The sequence below is a fragment of the Chaetura pelagica genome, unplaced genomic scaffold (genome assembly GCF_000747805.2).
Source record: "Chaetura pelagica isolate M959 unplaced genomic scaffold, ChaPel_1.0 scaffold168, whole genome shotgun sequence".
In the NCBI taxonomy this organism is placed as follows: domain Eukaryota; kingdom Metazoa; phylum Chordata; class Aves; order Apodiformes; family Apodidae; genus Chaetura; species Chaetura pelagica.
In genome coordinates this window covers 78,356-87,924 of record NW_009954220.1, presented here as the reverse complement: position 1 = coordinate 87,924, position 9,569 = coordinate 78,356, and the positions used below count along the sequence as shown (strand labels likewise).

The window sequence follows — 9,569 nt, the reverse complement described above, 5'->3', positions numbered from 1 at the left end:
TTCACTCTTCCCATTCAGTTTTTTTTGTTACACTCTTCTGCATCATAATTTTTAAGAATAAACTTTTCAGAGCAAGGACTGACTGGTAACATGAATTTGCACGGGATCTAGCTGTGGTCAGCAGAAATAGGGAGATGATCGTTCCCCTGTAGTCAGCACTGGTGAGGCCACACCTTGAATATCGGGTTCAGTTCTGGGCCCCTCACTATAAGAAGGACATAGAAGTGCTGGAGTGTGTCCAAAAAAGGGCAATGAGGCTTGTGAAGGGCCTAGAGCGCAAGTCCTATGAGGAGCAGCTGAGGGAGCTGGGGTGGTTTAGTCTGGAGAAGAGGAGGCTGAGGGGAGACCTCATCGCTCTCCACAACTACCTGAAAGGAGGCTGGAGCAATGAGGGGGACAGCCTCATGATGTGTGATAGGACCAGAGGGAATGGATGCAAGCTGCACCAGGGGAGATTTAGGTTAGATATTAGGAAGCATTTCTTCACTGAAAGGGTTGTCAAGCATTGGAATAGTTTGCCTAGGGCAGTGGTGGAGTCATCAACTCTGGAGGCATTTAGACAGCATGTGGACCTGGTGCTTAGGGATATGGTTTAGTGGTGAGCTCGCAGTGTTAGGTCTAAGGCTGGACTGGATGATCTTGGAGGTTTCTTCCAGCCAAAGACATTCTGTGATTCTGTGAAATAATAAACAAGTACAGGTGGGTAAGGGCAGAGATAATGGGGAAGTACTGGAGTGACAGTGTGAATAATTCCTTCCGTCATCTATGGATATCTATCAAATCAACCAAACAAGATGACTTTATAAACTCTAAACAAATCATTCAGACTTTGTAAGGTGGATAAATACAGTTATTAACAGCTTCTAAATATGACTAGTACAAAACAGAAAATCCTGAAAAGAAATGCTTGTTCATGTGTTAGAGAAGTGAGTGAAGGGAATCAAAAGGACAATTCAGCATAAAGATCATACTGTTAAAATTTCCATTTCAAGAGAGAAAAGCTAAGGTGACTCATAACCAATAAGTATCTTTATTTTTATTGCAGTTAAATATAAATTACTAGTCTTGCAACTATTTTTAAAGACAAACTCCAGTGCTAAACTGCACCCTTTTTAAAGTTGGCAACTCTTCACAAGTTATATTTAAGAACAAACTGAACTCTTGCATTTCATTTATGCAGGCTAAGACATGGTTTTCTCCTGCGAGCTCTGCACTTTTAAAAGATCTCATTCTTGGTCATCTCTATAAACCTGTATTTCATTCATAAGAGGTCTAAAAAAGGAAGTTTCAAATGACCTTAACTTGTCCCTTACCTACTTTTACAGTTTGTACTGCAACAGACAGTTAAATGCGCGTATACCAAGCATTTTCAAGCAGCTGTGACTACGCTGCACTGCAGTGTATCGTGCTTTCTTAGGGCTAAAGATGAGGTGTTGAGCATCAGGCTATTTCATGAACTCTACAGCAAAGACCTAAGGAACAACAGATGCTGCAGAGGAAACAACTCTCAATTTTCTCAGCAAACCTGGATACATTTCAGGAAGCTGAAAGTAGGGTTCAAATTAAAAGTAAAAATACAAACAGCGGTATATTAGGATGCTCCAGCAGTACAGTTGTTACAACTGTGCGTCAGACAACAGAAATCATCATACAAAGAAATTGAGATACTTAAGATAAACATAGTCCATATGCTGCTAGCCAATTATCTGTTCAAAAAAGATTCTTCTGAGTAATCACCCCTTCTTACTGACATTTTAATGAATTTGAAAAAAAAAGGAAAAATTCCTGCCTTGCACCAAAAAAGTCAACTGTTAAATCTGTGGTATTACTGAGACAAAATAAAATGAACAAACATGATTGGCAACTACATTGAAATGTTGCAGTGTCACTGCTATATGACAAAATTAAGAAGTATTGATGGCTCAAAGCTACCCCAACAATTGCCAAAGAATGGGTAATATTTACCATCCAAGGAAAGCTACCATTAAAGAAATAAAGTTGACACTAGTAAAATGCCAAACTTGCAGGATGTTTAAACATAATAGCAACAACATCGGCTTAAGCTGTAATGTTCACAATTAGTAACAAAGCCTTCAGGCTCTAATTCTATTTACAGAATGCTGGGGGTGTGTTCATTTGTATCTTGATGCATTAAAAGATTTTGTCTCCAAGTTAAGGATAGGATGTAAAAAATGGGAAGGACTGTCCTAGCTAATGACAACAGCACTGAGGTTCCAGGGAGTTTGATTCAGACTGCCTTTGTAAAGGGGCAGCCTCTCTGAGAAGGATGAAAGTCAAAGCAGATTAGCAGCCATCTAACCTCTTAGTAGTTTCCTGGAAAATTCCCAACAGACAAAACAATAGAAACTGGCCTTGCAAAATTGAGATGTAGAAACCAATCCAACCCTGTATAACTCATATTTTCAAAAAATCTTTAGGGAAGAAAATGGTCCCCAGGAGTACCTGTTCCCTCAGAATGGCCAACTTTGTTGGAGAAAAGTCTTCTTAAGTTTTAAGAACTTAGCAATAATGAAATACAAACAATATTTACCAAAAAAATCCTTCTCATTGCTGTTAAACTACCCTATTTCTCAAGGACTAAGTAATAATCACAATTATCTGATTCAAACTTTTATTTAATTGTTTTGATTTCAAGGAATTAAACTTTTAAAAATTATCTTTACAAATAACAGCCTTTCAAGTCTGTTAATTAGATGGTAGTGGTTACCTCAGATTTTATCTGAAAACCTAATACCATACTTGGTCATCATGCAAAGGCATAAATTATAATGTGAAAGCCAAAGCTATGCCAAAACTCCTACTGAGAATTTACTCCATGTCTCCTGTTCCAGGGAAGCACTGGCTTTTGATGGAAGGGACCACCTTAGTAATTACTGTAGAAGGTGAAGACATTAATGGTTTACAGATGAAACCAAAATATTTAAATTATTGCTGTCACAGATTTGGTTACAGCAACATCTACTTCTGAACTAGAATATTCTCCATCTAGGATGGTGCTGGCCAGAACAAGAGCGCCACTTCCATTTCTGTCAAATTAAATCAGCTAGGCAGACTCTATTGATGTATTTGCAGGCCTGTTTCTCCTTGTGTTGGTTTGGAGTGGTGCTGATTTGGTAGTGGGCTCCCAGGGATGGTTCCTGTAAGAAGCTGCTGAAAAGCTTCCCGGCTCCAAACAATGCATCCACACCTCTGGCCAAGGCCCAGCCATCAGAGACAACATATGAAAGAAGGGGGTCCTGAGAGCAGAGGAGAGGGGGAGGTGGAGAGCAGATAGGAGAGCAATGCCAGTAGTGGGGAGAGCAATGCCAGAGTGGTGGTGAGAGCAAGAGATACCAAGGTCGGTGAGCAAGGAGGAGGAGGTGGTGCCTGAGCAGAGGTTCCCCTGCAGCCCGTGGTTGAGATGGTAGGCTGTCCCCCTGCAACCCATACAGGAGTGCAGTGGAGCATCCCCTGAAGGACCATAGTGGAACAGCTGTAGACCTGCAGCCCAAGGACCATGGTGAAGCACATATGGACCTGCATTCATGGAGGACCCCATGCCAGGGTGATACCAGAAACATTCCAGATTTGAGTGACTGATATGAGAGGCTTAAATAATCCAGACTTCCTTGTCACACTTGAGAGCAGCAGCCCTGTGGAAAAGGACCTCAGGGTACTAGTTGACCAAAAGCAGGACATGAGTCACCAATGTGCAATTGCAGCCCAGAAGGCCAACTCCATCCTGGGCTGTATCAAAAGAAGTGTGGCCAGCAGATCGAGAGAGGTGATTCTGCCCCTCTACTCTGCCCTGGTGAGACCTCACCTAGAATACTGCATCCAGCTCTGGTGCCCTCAGCACAAGAAGGATGTGGACCTGTTGGAACATGTCCAGAGGAGGGTCACAAAAATGATCAGAGTGCTGGAGCACCTCTCCTACAAGGACAGGCTGAGAGAATTGGGACTGTTCAACCTGCAGAAGAGAAGGCTCCAAGGGAACCTTATAGTGGTCTTCCAGTACCTGAAGGGGGCCTACAGGAAAGCTGGGGAGGGACTTTTTACAAGGGGATGTAGTGATAAGATGAGGGGTAACAGTTTTAAGCTGAAAGAAAAGAGATTTAGGTTAGAGATCAGGCATAAATTCTTTAGTGTAAGGGTGATGAAACACTGGAACAGGCTGCTCAGAGATGTTGTGGGGGCTCCATCCCTGAAGGTGTTCAAGGGCAGGTTGGATGGGGCTCTGAGCAGCCTGTTCTAGTGGAAGGTGTCCCTGCCCATGCAGGGGAGTTGATGATCTTTAAGGTCCCTTTCAACTCCAAAAATTCTGTGATTCTGTGTAAACTGTGTACAAACAAGATAAGTGAGCTTACATGCCAAAGATAAGCAAGTCTCCCAAAAAAAACAAGACCTGCCAAGGAAGTGGGATGCTTTACAATACCAGCTCAGCACATCCTGATTTTACTGACTTCAGTTGCGAAGAGTAGGATTGTTAAACTATGAATTATAACCGTATATGGGCAAAACAGCCTAAGTCCATAACCAGTAGGTATTCCTCAGGAATGTTATGAATACTCATTTATCTGATGTATATAAACTAATGTCAGCTTTCTAAACTATCATTTGATTTGGAATGTTTTCTTGGTTACAATTTTTTGTAACAAGGGGAGGTGACTGTTCGCAAAGCAGGCTGTGGCTCTGTGGAGAGTCTCCTGAAGCACAGCACCTCATGGGAGGGACTCACGCTGGAGGGGTTTGTGAAGGACTTTCTCCTGTGGCAGGGACCCCACGGGGAAGCAGGAGAGGACTGTGAGGAATCCTCCCTGAGGAGGAAGGAGCAGCAGAAAATAACATGTGACAAACTGGCTGTAAACCCCATCCCCTGTCTCCCCGTGCTGCTGCGGGGAAGGAGGTATAGAAATCAGGAGCAAAGTAATTTGGACCTGGGAAGAAGAGAGGGATGGGGTAATGTATTTAAGTTCTGGGTTTTGTTTTGTTATGTCTTTGTCCTATTTGCATCTGATTAGTGATAAATTAATTTATTTATTTTTCCTCAAATTGAGTCTATTTTGCCTGAGATCATAATTGGTGAGTGAACCCTCCCTGTCCTTGTCTTGACCCATGAGCTTCTAGCTGTTTTTTGTCCTTCCCATCCCACAATGATATGAGTGGTGGGTGGCGAGTGAGTGACCACATTGTTCTTTGTTGTCAGTTAGGCCCAAACCATGACACTCCTGTTGCTTCACTGGCCTTCAATGGAATAAGCAAACTGGGAAGGAAATTTGGCTTCATTCTAGTTGCCTCAAGACATGATCTAACTTCTGGACAAAATAATAATTTCTTAACCTGAAGCCACTGAAAAGACAGGGTCTCTGCTCTAGCAAAACAGAACCACATCTGCTCAAAGCCTGAACTTCCCTCAGGGCTATTTTGTGTTCCGACAATGTTAGGTTAGCCCAACCTGCCACTCTTAATTACTGAAAAAAGGGTCTGAAGCATAATCAGCCAGAGTCAATAGACTGTGGTTTGCCTGCTTACATCCTCTGCTGATGAGAAATCTCTCTCCATCATCTCGACAAAACAGATGAGAAAACCAAATAAAGAGTGCAAAAATTCTAAAAGATCCCAAACACGCCAATGTCATCTCAGTCACACTGCTCTCCAGTGACCATGAAACCAATAAACTGTAGAGGCAGAGAATATGAACAGAAGGAGCCAGGACGAATTTTATTAATTGTGGCTTTCCCTGTTAAGAAAAAACAAGAACAAAACATCTATCTACATACTTGTAAATACTTGACCCAATAACTTTGCCTTTTAGACAGAAATTATCCATAGCCTCATTTGGCTAGGTATTTAAATTCAAACCCACTAACATGCTCTTGAATACCTGTGAAGGACCAGGTATTTCCTCACATGAACATGAAATGCCCTTTAGGTCAGCAGACATAACTGACTTAAAGATGGCTGCTCCACATCGCACTCTGAACCCTCTCCTTGCTGCCTTCTCTGCCAGAAAACAACAATTTGGATGCCCTGAGGGGGTAGCTGCTGCGGGAGAGGAGCACTGGCAGGAAAAATGGCTGCAAGGGTGGGACTAGGTCCCATCTGATTGGCTGAAAAGCCCAGAAATACGAACCCAGCCAATCAGGAGCAAAGGAAACCTATAAAGAGACAGCGTGGCGCGCTTTTCCCCTCCTCGTTTTTCAGCGCACTGTTCCACAGATACTGAAGGTGCCGCTCCTCGCTTCTCGGTGCGCTTTTGCCACTTGCTTTGGGGGGCTGACCTGCGCCTTGGAGTGCCTGCCAGCCTGAGGTCCCCGGCTGCAGCCCGAATCCCGCCTTGCCTAGTCCCAGCTCTCGCCTGGTTCCGGTTCGCTCCAGCTAGACCCGGCTTGACCCAGCTGTCCTGGTTTGAGACAGGATTAAGCCAATTTTTCTTTTTACTGATTTTTTTTTCCTTCAGCAAGCTTTCTTGTAACTAGCAACAGTGTGTTCTGCTAGGCTGACAAGACAGTGGAATGTTTTTCTAACTACTGAGGCTTCAAGGCCGCACCTGCACTCTGCCGGCTCAGACACTATGGGGAGATCTGTGACCCCCCCATAGGAGGCTGAGTTAGACGGACAGCAAAACTGGCCAAAGATATTCCATTCCATATATCTACGTAAGCTCAAAGGAAGGTCAGAGATCACAGAAGACAACTTCCTTCCTTTTTCTTCTCCCCTTCTCTTCGGTCCATGGCCGGTGTCCAGGGAGGACTCCGTTCATCCATCACCGTCGATCCTCAGGCTTGATCTCTCGTGACCCCCATAACTCTCTGCTCTTTCTCCAGCAGCAGCTCCGGGATTCCTCGGGACTCTTCCCGGTTCAGGGAAGTGCTGTGGGAGTTGCTGGGGTGGGGGGAGGCGAGAGGCTTTTGCCCATACCTGAATATATTTGTATATAATTGTATATATTTTCTTGTATGATTCATTAGTGTTTTAATTAAAGCTGTGTAGTTTAGTTTTCAAACCAGCCAAGTCTCTCTCTTTTTCTCTCTCTCCTTCCCTACCTGGGTTGGGGGGAGGGGGGATCGAGAGCATTGTTATCGGACCTGAGTTAAACTGTGACACCAGCTCATCCTGTCGTCGCCGCAGCTTTTTCCTGCCAGCCTGCCTGCTTTGCTTGCACCCTCAGGAACCCGCCTGCTGCTGAATACGTGTGGTGAGACTAATTCCTGCACACCTGGTCCTAAAACCGGGTTGCAGGGGAAGGCACAATCCTGTCTTACCTGCACTCAAACCGTGACCCTTTAAGGGACAAGCGCCGGGCATATCCCTCTTCCTTCTCCCCTCATAAATAATTAAATAAGGTGTGTAAATAAGGTGTACCTATATATAAGTAGTAAGATATATATAAGTTCTTGTTATTTGATGCTTAAAAAATATTTCACAGCTCGTATATGCTTTAATCACCCCTTTTGAACCTCCTGCCCCAAATTGTTTTGTTTTCCCCACAATAAACCGTGCATTCGTAAATTCTAATTGGGGATTGGCTGCTGTTATTGGAAATATTATTAAGTACTGAGCAAGTTATTCACTCAAAAAGTCAGTGCCGAAGTCCACTACTCCTCTGTGAGAGGCGAGCGCCACATGCGGACCTCTCAGCAGATCCTGACAAGTTAAATACACTCGAAAAGGGAGATATAATAGGTCGTGGATCGCGACAATACCTAAATTCCATTATTATGCCACTTCACTGTGGCCTTGAAAAACTCTGCATTTTCCCCAATTAAGTCTTACTTGGAAGAATCTAATTTACAGTAGCTTCCTCATACTCAGACATTTTCTTACTGATTCTTAACTGCAGAGGCAAACAGCTCTGGTGCAGACGCATCTGCATTGGGGGAGAAAATCGGAGAAAAGGTGTTTGGTTTTTTCCCAAGGTTTCTGGAGCCAGGAACAAGCCTGGACAGTGCCGAAAGAGGGGCTGCGGAGGATTGTTGTTGGACCGGAGTCAAAAGGTGACAGGAGGTAAACCCCAGTATCTCCCTAGAGAAAATTGGTCACGTGTTGCAGCCATTAAGAATAGACGTCCTGCTAAAAGGCAGCAGCGAGAAAGACAGGACCCACTTTGACGCCACCTGTGCTCTCTCTTCTGTAACTATTTTAAAGAGGACATGAGCATCTGGGGCAAGAGACCCACTGATATTCTCCAGTAACGTGTGCAAGAGCTACTAAACAGAACAAAGGCAGGAGATGGTTCTTCCAAGAAGAAGGCTGCACCAGTCACCACCCAGGATCGTGAATTAGCCTCTAATGCTCAATATTAGAAGTGCCCTGTGTCCAGCAAGAGGGAGGAGACAACCGAGTTTACTGGACTGTGTGGATTCGGAGGCTTGGCACATTAAAACAACAAAGGTATAAACCTTTGGTGGACACTGGTGCACAGAGCATGCTAATGCCATTGAATCATAAAGGGACAGACACGGTCACTATTTCTGGAGCGACAGGACGATCTCAACAACTTACTGTTGTGGAGGGTGATGTAAGCCTCAGTGGTAAAAAGTGGAAAATGTACCCTGTTGTGACTGGCCCAGATGCTCCGTGCATCCTTGGCATAGACTTTCTCAAAAAAGGATATTTCTATGACCTGAAAGGGGACCGGTGGGCCTTTGGTATAGCAGCTGTAGAGACTGAGGACACTGAGCAGCTGCATACTTTGCCTGGCCTTTCAGATGACCCTTCTCTAGTGGGGTTGCTGAAGGTTGACGACCAACAGGTGCTCATTGCCACTTCCAAAGGTACAAAGATGACAATATCACACCAAAAGAGACTCTGTGATTCCCATTCACAAACTGATCTGGCAATTGGACAGCGACGGGGTGATCAGCAGGACGCACTCATCCTTCAACAGTCCTATCTGGCCAGTGCAAAGGCCTGATGGCGAGTGGAAGCTGACAATGGACTATGGCCTCAATGAGGTTACACAACTGCTTAGTGCTGCTGTGCCAGACAAGCTAGAACTTCAGTATGAGCTGGAGTTGAAAGCAGCCCGTTGGTATGCCACTATCTACATTGCTCATGCCTTTGTCTCCATTCCTCTAGCACCAGAGTGCAGGCCACAGTTTGCTTTCACCTGGAGGGGAGTCCAGTACACTTGGAATCGACTGCCCCAGGGGTGGAAACACAGCTCAACCATTTGCCATGGATGGACCCATGCTGCACAGGAGAAGGGTGGAGCTCCAGAACACCTGCAGTACATTGATGACATCATTGTGTGGGGTGACACATCAGAAGAAGTTTTTGAGAAAGGTAAAAAGATCATCCAAATTCTTCTGGATGCTGGTTTTGCTGTAAAAAGAAGCAGGGTCAAGGGACCTTCACAAGAGATTCAGTTCCTGGGATTCAGGTGGCAAGATGGTCGTTGCCAGATCCCAATGGACGTGATTAGTAACAGCTATGGCCCCACCATCAACTAAAAAGGACACTCAAACCTTTTTAGGGACTGTTGGTTTCTTGAGAATGCATATTCCAAATTACAGTGTGTGGGAAACAGTCCATCTTCTCTCCCCCCACATAAGACTAAACAAAAT

The 9,569-nt window shown here is 44.5% G+C and overlaps 1 pseudogene; it reads left to right on the top strand.

Annotated features, from left to right (window-relative positions):
* The first annotated feature begins 8,936 nt into the window (after positions 1-8,936).
* Positions 8,937-9,569, top strand: part of LOC104393906 — a 55,544-nt pseudogene continuing 54,911 nt past the window's right edge.